Here is a 7,528-nt window from a genome sequence, read left to right on the forward strand (position 1 = left end):
TTGACAATTATAAGCAATCTTGAATATATTATCTTGCATTTGTAAACTTAGAATTACATATTTAAATATGCAAATTCAACATTCAATTATCTATGCATAAACAATTCCAATATAATCCTGTCTTGATATACTTTAAAGTACTTATTTGAAAAAAAAAATATTGGGCATTATCCCAATTGCGCAATGCGCGTAAAAAACTAGTTTTAAATAAATGGCATCTTTTACTGTTCTTAATTAAAACTCTTTTGACATTTTTTATTATCCTATATTTTTATTCATCCTCTTCCGTAACTATTCACCGCCCAATAACTCTTTCAAAATTCAAACTTCAATCGTCCGTTCATAAATAAATGACAACCTTTACCCTTACCAATTAAAACTTTTTTTCTTTTGTTTTAATTTAATATACGTTTCATATATATTATAAAAACAAAAACTTTTTTTATAAATTAAATATATCTCATATATTTAATAATACTAAATAAAATAATAATCACAACATTTAAATTTTATGGAAATATTTTTTTTAATCTTTTTACATTTATCAGCTTGTCAAAAAGTTAATTTTACTAAATATTTTACATAATCAACTTAACAGCTCTTCAATTTTCAGCTTCTAACTTATAACTTTTTAACTTTGAGCTATTTTTTTTAGCTAAGTTTGTCAAACATAATCTATATGTTGTCACAAATATCCCGCAAATTCCTATAATATCTAATCAAGTCTTAATTAAAAAGGGGTGTAAGATTATATTTCGGGCAACCTCAAGATAAATGATTGTCGTTTTCCAAAAAAAATTTTAAAAAATTAAAAAGATGATTGTCTGATTATGTCAGATGGCAGCAGAATTCACCAATCATCATATTTTTTTTTATCGACAAGGAATGGATTAAATAAAACTACAAGTAACTCGGTTCTCCAAAAAATAAATAAATAAATAAATAAATAAATAAATAAATAAAAAGTAACTAAGAGCACTATAGTATGAAAAGACAGCCGTGTTGATGAATAAATTGCCACGTTTTAATGTTAAAATGTGAGTATTATTTGATGATATAAAAATATATTGTTGAATAATTTGTCATGATTAGTGTTAAATTTTTAGCATTATTACTTGATGGCAAACAAATGTATTATATATATATATATATATATATATATATATATATATATATATACACGTTTTCAGTGTTGAATTAAATTAATATTAAATTTATTTAACAACATAATTGATGTTATAAATTGAAATAATAATCCTAACATAAATTGATTGGCTTAAGCTTGAATTCAACGAGTAACAAGAAAATAAAGTTCTTAGTCATTTAGAGTGGTTTGCGATCTAAATGCTATTATAGTAATATTAGTGTGACCGATTTTTTTTTTTTGTTATATTTAAGGACTATTTAAGACTATCTAGCAGTGAAATCTAGACGTAACAAGAAAGTTAATAATACAAAGACATGTATACATGAGCAATTGGCCTTTGCCACTCATGGCTAGCTATACTCATATATAAGACCATTTCAAGATTGATAGATGGAATTGAAAGGTAATATATAATTCAACAATAAATTAGTCATTAAAATTTAAATTTAAAATTTTATTTAAGAAAAGACAAACTCTTTTAACTTAACCAGTTAATAATCTATGTCTATTATTATTTCTCATTTTTATCATTTTTTTCATATATAGATTGTAGAAAATTTTGTGTATCGTTTCAAAATCAGATTGATAATAATTTCTCTAGTGGCTTCTTACTTCAATCTCTTGTCACTATGACCTCACCATCAAACCAGGGGAGACAAACTAAAATATCTCAAGTAATAATTTTGCACTGCAAAAATCTCTCAACATTTATTAATATTAATGGATACATTATATTTGCTTTCACTTTCAGCATAAGTGCATGGGTATGTTTTAGATAATCTGTCACTAAGTGGTAGAAACTAGGAAACGCCCATTTCAATGGAGATAGAATTTGAACTGTATATTTTGTGTACTCCTTTTTTTTTTTTTTTTGTTCTTTTTTGACTTTTCACGTGTTACATTTTGAAAATTTGAATTTCTTTTTGTTTTTCAAAATATTCAGGAAAAATTATTCCTGAAGAATTCAAGGTACAATGAATTACTAGGTGGTATCTTTAAGACTCTTGAATTTATACTTTTTCTAATATCATGAACAGAAATTGTCAGTATTTTATTACAATATTTGTTGAATTTTCTTTGAAAGAATCATATTAGTTTGACGACCTCTTTAGACTATTGGTGTCTTTAGAATTTTGTGCGTGCACTAAGTTATTTAATTCTTTATTTTGCGTTGAAAATTTTCAAATATGAATATAGTGAATGAGAGTGGTACATCAAGGAAAATGGTAGCCTATATTGGAATACTCTTATATGTATATGTGTGTGTATATAATTAAATTGATGAAAAATGGTTTATAAAATTAATTTCATGAATGGAAGAATGGTTTATTGGCTATTGATATTTACTAATTATATCCTAGACGTTTAATTGGATCATAATTGATTCATTTGACTATTGATTTTGTTCCAGATTTGATTCGAACTCCGGTTAAATATTTGTTAACTACTGCAATCCAAAGTGTCAATTCTCGACCACCGGGGTTTGATCCTATGACCTTCCCTCAAGGGGAGCCACATAGGTGTCATCTGAGCACCAGGTGCTTGGCTTTAATAGGTGTTTAATTTAAGGTAATAATGTAAAAATTACCTAACAGAATTAATCACCTCTCCAATTTTGCAAATTTTAGAGTATTGAAACAAATGATATAATCACATCAAATTTGGGGTAAAGACTTATCAATAGTTTGGTCCCGGTAAATTATTGTGTGGACCATAACAAAAAATACATTTTAATATACTAAAAGTACATTATTCGTGTACTGCATGTACATTATACAAAATAATGTACTTTTGTTACTCAAATAATATACTTTTCTTAAATACAATGTACATTTTTAATATATTAAAAGTATATTATTTGTATACTGAATGTACATTATTTTATAATATGGTCACAATAATGATTAAGTATGGTCAAAATTGGGTTATGCATCAACCTATTCTTCACATTCCGACTAATGATGAATCTAGTGTATAAAGTTTAATTATGAACCCATTTTGCCTGGGTAACAAACCAATTTTTACATTCTGACCCTTAAATTTAACTCATAATAAACAAATATTTAACATGAGTACCAAATTCAAATTAAAATCAATAATCAAGGGACTAATTAAATTGTAATGATGAAAATTGATAAATATCAATAATTAAGAGATCATTCTTCGAATTAACTCTATCGATTTATTATAACGTTTAAACTGACTTATGCCTAATATAACAAAAACAATTTACCAATAAAAGTTAAATAATTCAAAAATTAAATTAGCAAATCAAGAGCTTGTAGACAATACAAAATTTGGTTGATAGAAGCTATATTGGAACTATCGGATAGCTTAGGTCTTAATTAACGTTAAACTGAAACTTGCCGGCAATCATCAGTTCAACGGTTGATAAATGTTATTCACATTATCTAATCCAAAAGTCTATCACAACATTGTTATGAGTTATGACAATTTGACAATCACAACAATTTAACCCAAAGTCTATGAGAACTGCAGTGATCGATATGATGTATTCCAAATTATTACTCGCTCTCAATAATATTCAAAACTCGAGTATTTTATTTCCTTTGTTAAGAAAAACAAGATTAATAAATCAAAAAAAAAAAAAAGAACAAAAAAACAAACAAAAAAAAAACAAAAAAAAACAAAAAAAAAAACAAAAAAAAAAAACAAAAACAAAAACAAAAACAAAAACAAAACAAAACAAAATAAAAACAAAAACAAAAACAAAAACAAAAAAGAACAAAAAATACAAGATTTACTTGGCTTGACAGTGTGCGCGCCTACGTCGTACATAGAAGCGATTAAGTTCTTTATTAATTGTGATGATAATATATTTAGATTTACAAATACCATATTTATATATAACTCTAATTATGGTACATTTATAAAATTACCCTTATACCTTACATGTCGCTCCATTCCACTCCGCTCTACTCATTTTGCTTCATTGCACTCCAGGGTACTTGTAATCTTCTAGTAACCTATGAAACATATACATTTTTTAATGGATAATATATAAATGTGATATTAAACAAATTAGGTGAAGATAAAGTGTAAATTCAATTACACTTAATACTACAAATGATCTTCTGACTATTGGACTAGTATTCCTTTTAGTTCTCGACTTTCAATTTGATCAAAACACATATCTTGACTTCCATTTTTATCATAAATAATCCCCTGTCAAGATTTCTGTTAGATGGATGTTAAATCTATGGGTATTATCGTCAAATTAATTAATATGGTTATGATTATCTCTTTTAAAGAATTATGGTGGTTAATTTAATATAATTATGGTGACCTCTTTTAATTAGAGAATTATATATATAGTTAAAATGAGATCAAATTCTTATTGAATTAAAATGTATGAGAAATGATTATTTTTTTTTAATATTGTCAAATACATTTATCTTTTTAATTTATGGAAAATCAGCATCTACTACCTAGAGGTGTGATCTGGGTGCAGTGAAATTTATCTTGTGACCTAGAAGGCAAAAGACTACAATGAGGTAATTAAACCAGCCTATGTAGGTTGCGCATAACTTATCGGCTCAAACTAAGAAGACCAACAAGCAGCTTCTACTGGTTATCAAGTCAACTGTTTGACCAACTCGGCTATGGATTTTCTCAAAATGCATTTATTTAATTTAATATGAACATAATCCATGGATTGCTCCGATAGCCTAATGTCACGCAATCACGCCTATGCCCTACATAATTCTCTAGAAGATGTAATGGTAATCATATTAATTAATTTGACGATAGTATCCCTAGATTTAACACACATTTAACATTAATTTTAATGGATAGCTATTTGTGATCAAAAATAAAAAGTCAAGGTACGTGTTTTGGTCGAATTAAAAGTCAATGACTAAAATAAGTACTAACTCAATAGTTAGAGGACCGTTTATGGTATTAACTAATTCAATTAGCTTATCACATATTACATACATACTATAGAGGTGTGTTTATATTTTAGTTAATTAATGTTGAAAAGAATTCACGTTAATATCGAATTGAGTTAATTCTCAAAATGGTCCTTCAATTATGGCCTTTTCTCAAAGTGGTCCTTTAACTTTTAATTTCTCCAAAGTGGTCCTCCGACTTTTGAATTTTAAGCTAAAATGGTCACCCGTTAGCTTTGGCGTTAAGTTGGTGTTAAAATGAAGGGTAAAATTGGAAATTTAAGTTTTACACTTCAATTTAAAGCAATTTGTGATTCCTTTTAGCAATCTGCGCACATATTTCTTCAAATTAGGTTTTTGTTCTCCTAAATCTGCAATCAAAATGTGATATAATCAACTAGAAGGCCAAAAATCTTTGCCTTTGGAAGTTTGTGGATGAAGTTGAAGATGAACTTTTTTAGTCTTCTAGTTGATTATCTCACATTTTGATTGCAGATTTAGGAAAGCAAAAGCCTAATTTGAAGAAATATGTACGCAGACTGCTGAAAGGAATCACAGATTGCTTTAAATTGGAGTGCAAAATTTAAATTTTTAATTTTACCATTTATTTTAACACCAATTTAACGTCAAAGCTAACAGGAAACTATTTTGACTTAAAATTTAAAAGTCGGTGAACCACTTTAAAAAATTAAAAATCAAAGAATCAAATTAAGAAAAGACTATAGTCGAAGGACCATTTTAGGAATTAACTCAATCGAATTTATTTGTCAAAAATCCTGACTTTTGGACCGAGGGAGTGGACAAAAGCTGAGAATTGAAAATTTTGAAGAGTCGAACGAAACGGCATGCAATAGACTCCGTAAATGTTTTATTAGGGATGTCACTGAATTTTAATATTAGAAAACTGTGAACAGTCAACTGTTAAAATTATTTATTAATGTTATAAATGACATAATGACTAGGATATGTTTATAAAAAAAAAAATTGAAATAAAGGATATGTTTATAATTTTTTATGATTTTAATTTGATACATACATATATATCATAAATAATTGTACAGAATATTATTAAAAATTATTAGTGATAATATCATTTATAAGCATATATGTTTTATATAATTATACTGGTTTAAATGCGGACAGACGGACAGTGTTGCCCGTTCGGTCAGTACGAATTCACAATTAGATATGTAAAAATGCACCACACAGTATTCAGAAATGCATCAATGCACCACAAAATGCCACCATACACCAAAAAAAATAAAAAATGCATCACACTGTACCACACCTAATAGTGCATTTTCGAACATTTTGTGAGTGCATTTATACGTAACTAATGGTGAATGACCACACGACCGCACGAGAAGCACCGTCCGCACAGAAACCTGAACCTTATACTAAGTACGTGCAATTAGCATCGACATTAATCAATATTATAAAAATTATTTATCCATTCATCCATCATATTATGTAGTATGAACAAGAACAACACTACATAGGACCGTAGTTGTTGTAAGAACTAAGAAGTGGTGGTCAGTGGTTTGTTCTGTACCCACTTGGCATTTAATTGCCGACTTTGACTAAATACAATTTATTGTTTTGTCTTTTCATTTCTATTTTGGCAATTTGGCTTTGTGGGCTGGTAATAATATAATTAAACTAATATAGAATCTTGGCATTCCATGTTCGGGAAGAGAATGACATTTTAACGATTTATTATTATTATTATTTTAAAAATATATAGAGAATTTAAATTTTGTGAATTAAGTAAATGCATTTTATAATTAAAAACAAAGAGTGAATTATGAAAATTTAGAGAAACGAAAAACAAAGTGATGGTCGGGTTACATATAAGACGACAACTGTATTGGTTCAACAGACAACAACCTCAATGTAGTAATGGTTCCGTTCTACTACCAATTTGTCGGACACCACATCAGCAACTTCTATGTAGTATGATTGACCTAAGCGTCTAGCTAAGTAACGCCACATTAGTTCTGTCAACTGCTCACCTTCATGATGTCCCAACGAAGACGCCAACTCACTTCACTTGTACTTTTACCAATCAAGGTTGAGAGCCTCTCGAGCTCTCTATTAGAATAATGTCTAGACAATTATATCCAAATTATTGACATTGGTTAGTATAAATATCACTTTTCTATTAGAATATTGACTTGTTCATTTATTTTTAAAATCATTGTATTACTTTTCCCGTGCATATTTGGTTTTGATAGTTCCTATTATTGTTGAAAGAATCCTAAAGTACCCAACCCTCAAATATGTAAATAGGGCCCCAAGTTGAAGGCCAAAGAAAAATGGGGCCCAAATCGAAGCCCAATGGAAACTGTGGCTACACAATTTAATAGATATATATTAATGCTCTCGTTGCCTTCGAACTGGGTGTTTGGTCTAGTGGTATGATTCTCGCTTCGGGTGCGAGAGGTCGCGAGTTCGATTCTCGCAACACCCC

The 7,528-nt window shown here is 28.2% G+C and overlaps 1 non-coding gene across 1 annotated transcript; it reads left to right on the plus strand.

Annotated features, from left to right (window-relative positions):
- Nucleotides 1-7,456: 7,456 nt before the first annotated feature.
- On the plus strand, nt 7,457-7,528 carry TRNAP-CGG. Its single transcript has one exon. It is a non-coding gene; the product is annotated as a tRNA-Pro (tRNA).

The sequence above is a fragment of the Ipomoea nil genome, unplaced genomic scaffold (assembly GCF_001879475.1).
Source record: "Ipomoea nil cultivar Tokyo-kokei standard unplaced genomic scaffold, Asagao_1.1 scaffold3169, whole genome shotgun sequence".
In the NCBI taxonomy this organism is placed as follows: Eukaryota; Viridiplantae; Streptophyta; class Magnoliopsida; order Solanales; family Convolvulaceae; genus Ipomoea; species Ipomoea nil.